Below are 9927 nucleotides of genomic sequence, written 5' to 3' on the forward strand. Positions count from 1 at the left end.
GTTCTGAAGGCTTAATTCTTCCTGGCCAGGCTCCCCAGAACACCGTTTCTCTCCTGTCTCCACCACAGTCTCCCAGCTTCTCTCTCTGGGAGTTCAGAGGTTTGAGAAAAGCAATCTCTGTTCTAGGTGGGTTTGCTGGTGTTGCATATTGATTACTGTTACTAATGCTTCTGCAGGAAATCCCTAGAACTTCCTCCCACAGTGTTTCTCCTGTCACTTGGCCTGTACCCACTGGGGAGATGGTCTTATGGAGAGATTTACAGAGAAATCCCTACCTGAGTCTTCTCTCCTCATTTCCCCAGGGCCCCATCTGCTCCTTTGCTTAGCCAGCTGGGCAAGACATACCGTGTTCTTGTCTCTCCCATCTCCTAGGCCCCTTCTGGTTTGGGAGGTTGGGGAGGTCACACTGCCCAAGTATTCTGTGAAGATCTTTTTTGCTGGCAGACATTAACATTTCTTTGCAGTGACAAGTGGCTGCAATGAGCTCACCAAATATTCATGTCTGTGTTTGACAAGCTGATATAGGATGTAGGGTGCACAGATCTAGGGTGCATGGCAGTCATGGCGGGTACTATTGATCAGACTTACAGAGGAGCATGCTACATGACCGTTAGGACAACACTTTAGAAAGTGACAGGCTTGAGATTTCTGCCTGCCTCAAGCCAAAGACCATGGCTTTAGTACATCACTCAATAACACATTAATTATATGTCTAGAACTGTTATACTTCAACATCACAAATGCTTTGCAAGACACCCAGACAAAATGTCACTTCATGTCAGAGCTAGTGCTGGTGAAATACCCATTACTTCCCAATGCAGAATTGTTAGCTCTCAGTGATGTTCAATGACCATCTCTGGTTGCCCTGCAGTATATTGGACTTTTTGATAGGATAAAGAGTGCCTACAATTGACCATACTGGGACAGATGATGTCAGATAACTTCTGGGTACAGGATTGTGCTGGGTAAGTTGGGACTCATTATTTTTTTTAACGTTTTTTTAAAAATTTTATTGAATCACCGTGAGATAGTTACAAGCTTTCATCTTTGGGTTACAATCACACAATGACCAAACACCCATCCCTCCACCAGTGCACATTCCTCACCACTGATATCTCCGGTATATCCTCCACTTTCCCACCCTCCCCCTGCCTCCATGGCAGACATGATTCCCCATAATTTCTCTCTACTTTGGGGCATTATGGTTTGCAATACAGACCCTGAGAGGTTATCACTTTTGGTCCTTTATCTACTCTCTGCACACATTTCCTATCCCAAATGATTCCTCCAGCCATCTTTTTCTTAGTGATGCCTTCTCTATTCCAGCTGTCTTCTCCCCTTGGCTCATGAGGCAGTCTTCAGCTATGGAGCAATCTATCTGTCCCGTGTATCTACTGTCCTTAGGTGGCAGCCTCATGTTGTTTTATACTCCACAAATGAGTGCATTCCTTCTCTGTCCCTCTCTTTCTGACTCATTTCTCTTAGTATGATACTCTCCATGTCTATCCATTTATAAGCAAAGTTCATGACTTCATCTCTCCTGACAGCTGCATAGTATTCCATTGTGTAGATGTTCGAAAGTTTCTTTAACCAGTCATCTGTTCCAGGGCACTTGTGTTGTTTCCAGATTTTGGCTATTATGAACAGTGCTGCAATGAACATATAGGTACAGATGTCAATTTTACTGTGCTTTTTTGCATCCTTGGGATATATTTCCAGAAGTGGTAGTTGTGAGGTCATGTGAAGCTCAATTTCTAGTTTTTGAAGGACTGTCCATGTTGTTTTCCAGAAAGGCTGGACTAGTGGACATTCTCACCAACAGTGAAAGAGTGTCCCCTTTTCCCCCCATCCACGCCAGCACTGGTTGCTTTTGTTCTTTTGAATGTGTGACAGTCTCTGTGGTGTGAGATGACGTCTCATTGTTGTTTTGATTTGCATCTCCCTGATAGTTAGCGATGTAGAATATTTTTTTCATGTGCCTTTTGGTCATTTGTATTTCTTTTTTGAGGAAACTTCTGTTCATTTCTTCTCCCCATTTTTTGATGCGGTTGGAGGTTTTTTCTTGTACAATTCTACGAGTGCCATTGTATATCCTGATATTAATCCCTTATCAGATGGGTATAGGGTAAATATTTTTTTCGCATTCTGTGGGCTCTTTCTGTATTTTGGTCACTGTTTCTTTTGGAGTGCAGAAGGGAACTCATCATTTTTATCATCAGAAGAGGAAAAAGAGAGAGGAGGAATGTAGATATATTTAAAATCCTACTAAGGGCTGGAGTGATAGTACAGCGGGTAGGGCGTATGCCTTGCATGTGGCCGACCCGGGTTTGATTCCTTCATCCTTCTCGGAGATCCCGGCAAGCTACCCAGAGTATCCCGCCTGCATGGCAGAGCCTGGCAAGCTCCTGGCACATTCGATATGCCAAAAACAGTAACAACATGTCTCACAATGGTGACATTACTGCTGCCCACTCGAGCAAATCGATGAACAATGGGAGTACAGTGCTACAGTGTTACTAGGGCTTAGGTATTATTCTAAGCGTGTTCCAAAATTTAGCTTAAGATATAGATCTGATGCAATAGCACAGCGGGTAGGGCATTCGCCTTACACGCGGCCAACATGGCCGACCCGAGTTTGATTCCTCCGCCCCTCTCGGAGAGCCCGGCAAGCTACCGAGAGTATTCGATATGCCAGACACAGTAACAACAAAGTCTCCAATGGAGACGTTACTGGGCCCGCTCGAGCAAATCGACGATCAATGGGAGGGCCTTTACCTTTTATGAAGATCAAAGGAGAAGAGTTTAGGGCTGAAATTGTGAGTTTGTTTTGGAATATGATACATCCAAAGGCCTGTTAGATGCCAGATTGTGTTTGCTTCACACTTATTCTTTCAACTGTGGGTTTTACATCTTTTTCCACATTCTCTATGCACAGAAGGCTTTATAAAAACAAAGCAGGACATTAGAATTATCAGAGGAACAGACATTTAGATGGTTATAAACAGTTTTTGTCCTAAACTTTGCTGAGCAGAAAAAGAGGTTGTGAAGTGGAAGAGTTTGTGAGTGTGAAAAAGGAGTGCTCTAATTTCATTTTGTTTTTAATGAGGAGGAAATTTATCTATTGTGAATTATAGGGCAAATGGGGAATCAGTTGGAGTAGAAGCAAGAGACTTGAGGAGAAATTTTTAAGCATAAGCAGTAGATTTGGCCTTTGCCAGGAACTCAGGGAACTGGCACCCATGGTAAGAAAGGGACAGGCACAGACTAGGGACACAGATATAGACATAGGTCCGGATTTTCAGGAAAAATGTCCAGAAATGTGACTCTTACTTGCTTTGGTTATTTTAGTGAAATGAAAGAGCAAAACTAGCCATAAATATGAAGAGTAGGGCAAAGAGAAACTGGAGGAAAGCAGATGAAAACAATAATGTTTGGAGAATCAGGGATGGAATGGAACAGGACTACATGAGTCTAAATGACCTTAGATATCATGTGTTCTTCCAAGGTCACTGTTATGCTTTGGTTTCCTGTAACCAGTGCTCACAGTGGCAGAAACATCCCAGTCAAGCTTGAGGCATTGCCAGGTAAGAGAGGCTCTGGGGAAGTGTTTAACAAAACAAGAGAGTTGAATTTTGCATTGGGGAATTAAGTACTTAACAGGACAGGGCATGGTGTTAAGTATGATGAATCCTGTGCTCTGGGAGGTAGAACACAGTCATATATATGTAATTAATGTAAAGAAGCAGAGTGTAGACTGCATGAAATGAACACACTGGTTTGATCCCTGATACCACATGGTCTCCCAAGCCTCACCAGGAATCCCTTGAGCAGAGAGTAGCAAGAAATAGCAAACCTGACCCCTCTCTATTCCTCCAACAACCCAAAAAAGTTCGTAGGGAAACTTCATATAGAGCGTGAGATGAGTGAAATGCATTGAAGAGTTGATGCATTAACAGGCAATTACCTTTCCATTAAAATTACTTGGAGAGTTTTTATTTATTTTTTAAATATGACTACATGGGCCTATGTTCCAGACTTTCCAATTAAAATAAGGAGTATGTAGAGTCTGGATGTTGGTTTTTAATGAACCATTATGTGATTCTAGTGGGCATTGAGAAATGAGAACTACTTTGCTTAATGATTTGTTGACCAGAAGAGGGGGAGAAATTTTTGCTCTGAGTTCGGGGATCAGGTTTATTCATAAGGACCTAACTTATCCTTTCCTGTCTGACCTTACACCTCTAGAAGGGCTCTGTGTCCCTGGGAGAAGGGGGATTTCTCCTCTGCATGTGAATTGAAAAGAAAGTCCTTGAGATCAGGAATGCTATCAACCTTATTATTTACCACAAACCCAAGCAGATGGAGCTCTTCAGTCTTACAGATGATGACCTGTAAGGGAGGGAAATGAGAGACACTAATCAGCTAGAGGAGAGGATGTGATGGAGCCAGAATTAGAGAGCCACATTCCAGATGAAGAGGCTCACAGGCTAGCAAAAGGAGTAAGTGGCCTCTCTGAGGAAGCCTGAGAGTCAGAAGCTAAGAGGTCAAGAATGAAGGCCCTTTCTGAAACACTTCCCTGTCTGGGCATTGAAGGACGCTTCCGCCCTGTTCATCAGGAAGTCTTGGCACCCTGCTACTACAGGCTCCTCTGTGCTTTGTCCCTACCATTAAGTGCATTAATGGCCATCATGCAGAGACTCAAAAATGAATCTTAGAACCGAGCAGCTCAGAGCAGAGATGTCTCTGGACCCAACTTATTTAAAAATTTAGAATTCCAGGAGCATGCGCTGTGAACATCTCATACTATTATTTTTTTATTGAATCACTGTGAGATAGATCCTTACAGACATCTCATATTATTTATAACAAAGCAATACAAAATAAATTATTTAGCATATGCCTGTGGGTAAGGCTTGAGTGTTGGTGGGAAAATTTGAAATAATCATGGTGGGAAGGTGTAATGGTGGTGGGGTTCATATTGAAATGTTGAATGTAATCAATTACTGTAAACAATTTTATGAAAATAGCATTAAAAATTTGAAAAAAAGAAGAGCCTGGATTGCAGGTTACCTGGCCCTACCTGGCCTGTCTTCTTTCTTGCACATTTGCTGCTCCCTGCAGGCACACTGATGGTCTTTAGGATCTCTCTTGTCTTTTCATTGCCTACCTGTTTCCCCCTTGGGGCTCAAATTCTGCTCTGAACTTGACTCTGACACTTATCTGGGGTAGGATAATTCCTTCCTCATTATCCAGGACCTGGCTGGCAATAGTCCTATTAGTCTGTTTCCAACTTTGATGGCCACCCACACTTGCCTTCTTGTGGATGGCATAATCTCAAACTCCCTGCCCTATAAAGTCTTCTTATAGGGCAGCCTGCTCACTGTTGCCTGAGATCAACAGAGTAAAGGTCAAACTTGGGCTGGCTGAAGGGACCTGGGGCTCTCTCAAGACCAGATTTATATCTTGTAGTATAGCAGGAAGTGCTCTGGCCTTTCACAAAGTGTGAGTGCCATTACAACCAGGTAATTTCTGCTTGGGGCAGCTTGCCCAGCAAGCTTCTGAATTCAGATGAGGACATTCACTTGCTTTGCAAATAGTGTTCTGGCATGCATTCTTACAGCAAATGACACATATTTGCTTGCTTGCTATGGACTGTCCTCCTCTGTCTAGCCCTGCCTTGAAACTTTGAAACTTCAGTGGGATGATTTATGTCATAATAAAAATATTTCAAATGTGGTCAGATCAGCAGAGGCCTGACTTTCCTTTCCTTTCACTAAGTTCCCACCCCACCCTGTCCTCTGATAGCATTTTGTTCCCCATTTCTCATGGTAAGTGAGAAAATGTTAGGGGTGGCTGATCTATAAAACTTCTTTGTGAACACACATTATTTGATCACATTGGTTTGCAAATTCATTTTCAGGTTCCCCTTCTTACCTTTTCCTGGAACTCTCTGCTAGTATCAGAGCTCTGGGTCTGGAATGGGAATATCTTAGTACTGTACTATGAGACAAATCTGTTGTTTTTTCTAATGTGGGACTATCCACATAGAAAATATGTATTCTACAAGTTGCAATGCATTTAGTAAACGTAGTGTAAAACTTGTTCTGCACTAACAGGAATTACAATGGTAATAAACATTGCTTAAATGATAAATTGTGGTTCTCATCCTATTCCCTGGCACAGGAAGGCTACATCTCCCAGATCCCCTCATGAACTGGCTCGTACATGGGGCAGTCATGAAATGATCAGGAGCCAGAGTCAGAGCCTTTTATGCTCAGGAGGAGTCACAGATGACCTTAGAGAGGAAGCCATTGCTGGGGACAGAGGCCCTGAAGAACTCACCGTTCCCAGACCCATAGTAGTAGACTGTGCATATGAGAGAAAAATCTTTGGTTAGATGGAACAACTGAATTGCTGCTTGTGGTTGTAACACAATACAATCTATTTTTTGTTTTTGTTTTTGTGCCACATCTGGTGATGTTCAGAGATTAATCCTGGCTTTACAAACTCAAGAATCGTTCTTGGTGGGCTCCAATACCTCATGGGATGCCAGGGATCAAGCCCAGACTGACCACATGCAAAGCAAGTGTACTGCCTGCTGTACTATTTCTTCGGCTGCAAGCACTATCTATCTTAACATGATGACCACATTCCTTTCTTGCTTCATCATGGCAAGGGTTTTCAATGGACTCCAGTAATATTTGGGTTTATGGAGATGTTGCGAGGAACATAAAGAAAAATGAATTGGCAGGCTCCTCTTTACCCAACATTTCACTTTTCCATTATCTCCACATTAGGATTCCCAGGAAGATTACTTTTAAAAGTTCATCTTTCTCAAAGGTTATTAGCAAAGCCACAGCAATGTGGTAACAATTTCCTCAAGTCATGGAATGTGTTTCCTCTGTTCTTGACTTTGATTTGAGTTTCATTCATATTCTGGTTTGAACACGACTTCAACCTTTCATTCCGAAGCTCAGTGTGTGGCACATTCCCTCATCTGCTGCTCTCCGCCATGGCTTCTCTGTCTAATGTATTCTCTGTAATTGCAGATAGACTGGAGGAATTACAGGGCAGGAAGCAGGAAAGAGTAGAGATCATTCTCTGAAGCTTTGGACTTCTACTATACTCCTTAGCTCAGGATAAGAGCTCTTGTTTGCCCCCCTTTACTAAAGAATTGAACCCATTTGTATTCTTTAAATATATGTAATTACATATGTTCTTTACTCCACTCATCTGTTTGACCTTAATTTGATTGCTCCAATAGCTCAAGTAGAACACAGAGGAGTAGGTTCTTCCCTAAACATTCATAAAGGTATTTTCTCCTGGGCTACCACCACTTGACACTGAGGCTTTTGCAGATACATGACCTTCATGCTCCCCAGTAAGTCATAGCCTTGCCTTCTGTGTCAGATCACATTACAAGTTTATCATTTCCATTGGTGAACCATTTCCCACTGAAAGCAAATAAAGGTCTGACTGCAGGAACAAATGTGGAAAGTTAAGCCAAACCCAGTGTCTGTGTTAAATTGTTTTTATTGTGTTGTTTATCCTTTGAGCCAGTCATTGCACCTGAAATTCCCCCACCTTGGCTCCAGATGCAGACAGTCAAGACTGAAATTGCCATGACTAGTCAATGCCACTGGTTGTCTTAATAACTGCTCTCAGTCATTAAGATGCCTGGATTGGATTTATTACCAACTATTGGATCGATTATTCAGTGCTCAGCTGTAATTTAAGTCATTCTGACCCTCACTCCTGTCTCTTCATTAAGATGGATGAACTAGAGCACCACCCCCATGCATGGTTGGATGAGAAGGTGCTGCTGGAACAGAAACTTTGGGAGAAAAATATACCCGGGAAGAGGGTAGGAATTAGAAATCTTTGTTCTCCAACTCTAGAATCTAGGGGGACACTGAACCTGGCTGGAGGTGACAGTTCATGCTGAGGGACATCCCCAAACAGAGGTTTGTGTTTGCCAAGAACCACAGATTCCTGGGGCCAAAGCTATATCACAAGGAGGCAGGCTATTGTCTTGCACACAGCCAACTGGGGTTAAATCTCTGGCACCCCTGATGATCCCCTGAGCCTGCCAGGAACGACTCCTGAGCACAGAGTCAGAAGTAAGCTCCAAGCACCGCTGGGTGTGCCCCTCTTCTTCCCCCAAACAATAAATGCACAAAGATCCACAGTTTCATGGATATCTCCAAGGTTCTCTGCTCCCTACCCATGCCAAATATGTTACTGAGAAGTGGGGGTGTCTCTCATTTCTCTGACTGGAGAATGGAGGGTCCTGGAACTTAGGCCATGGTTCCTGGTGGGCCAGCTGCAGTGACCACCAAGCAGCTTCTGGTCTGATGTAGTCAGTCATGATGGTAATGGCTGTGACAAGGCAGTGTCACTGGTCATGCCTCTGGGGCCCAGGGCTCCCTCGACTGATGACCCAGAGAAGCCCTTGTTCCCATCTCCTTGCTTCATGCTGACCTTTTCAGCCCACCTGCCCGACAGGAACATCCATCCACCTGCCTGGCTCTGGAACCCACTCAAGCCTGCTGCTCACACTTTTCAGTTCTGAAAACCCTCAGAAATCCATGCTCCCAAATCACTCGCACTCTTGTTCAAGGGCGTAGGTCATCCTGACATGAGATTAACCAGCTTACTCCCTGGGCTGGTGTGCTCTGGGAAGCAGTGCTCATCATGGAGATTCATGTGCTCACTTTGTGCTAATGCTGGACCAAGAACTTTGCGTGCAAATCTATAGAGCTCCCCGTGCCCACCATTACCTGCCAAGAGGGACATTACAGAGGGAGGACCAGTATAGACCTTTCACTGCATGGGAGTCCTGCTTCCCAGATTCAAATTCTTCCAACTCTCCTGCTCTCAGAAGTTGTGACTTTCTTCAACATTTCAGAAAACATAGTTTTATTTATTTATTTATTTTGAAATTTTTATATATTTTATTTTCATTAGGTATTTCACAATAGTTCATTACATATAATTGTCAAACTCCAATCCCACCACTGAGAACCTTCCCACCACAATAAGAGGGAAATGTGTGAAGTTAGTTGTATTTCATTCTGGAGCCATTTAAGCCTGTATATAAGAGAATACAAGCAAGTATGTTAAAACCAAACAAATGTGTGCTACTATTGGTATGTACGTGGGCTAGAGTATAAGAGGTCACACAGCCGTACACCCAGGACATTCTGTGTCATTCTTTTCTGGGAGCTTTATTTCATAGTCTCTGAATCTTGGCAGTTGATGAGATTACATGGCACAGGGAGCTGTTTGTGGGCGTGACTGCCAAGCTACTGGAAAACTAGGGAGCTGGGAGGAGGAGGCCCAGTCTCCATCCGAGAGGGTTTGGAGAAGAAAACATGGTTTTAGAGCAAGAGGCATACAGAAGAATTGGGTTTGAAAGGCAGGCTGAAACAGTCTCGCCTGGCTCATTCATTCAACACAAAAACCACAGTCTACTGAGAACTTGGCCATACTCTGTACAAGCTCTCATGATGGCAATGAAGGTAGGACAACAGTAGTGAGCCCTTACTGAGCTTGCACTGAGTTGGAACCTGGGTCTTCTTGACTTTGAAGCTATGTTTCTAACCACCATGTTACCAGACAAGTCACTCTCTTGTCCTGCCTTCAAATCTGGAGTAGCTTCACTTAAGCTTAACAGTTACTTTCTTTCTTACACTTTCAATATTTGGTAATCCCCATTATGGAGAAGTGAAGACTAAGAGAGTTGACTTAACCTGCCTGAAAGTCACATAGCTTGTGAATGATAGAGCAGAGTTAAGTTCCATTTTCCCCTTTGTTTTTTTGCCTTTTTTGGGGGGTGGGGTCACACCCAGTGATGCTCAGGAGTTACTTCTGGTCTGCACTCAGGACTTGCTTCTACCGGAGCTCAGGGAATAATATAAGATGCTG

This window comes from Sorex fumeus, unplaced genomic scaffold (assembly GCF_029834395.1).
Source record: "Sorex fumeus unplaced genomic scaffold, SorFum_2.1 ptg000010l, whole genome shotgun sequence".
Taxonomy (NCBI): domain Eukaryota; kingdom Metazoa; phylum Chordata; class Mammalia; order Eulipotyphla; family Soricidae; genus Sorex; species Sorex fumeus.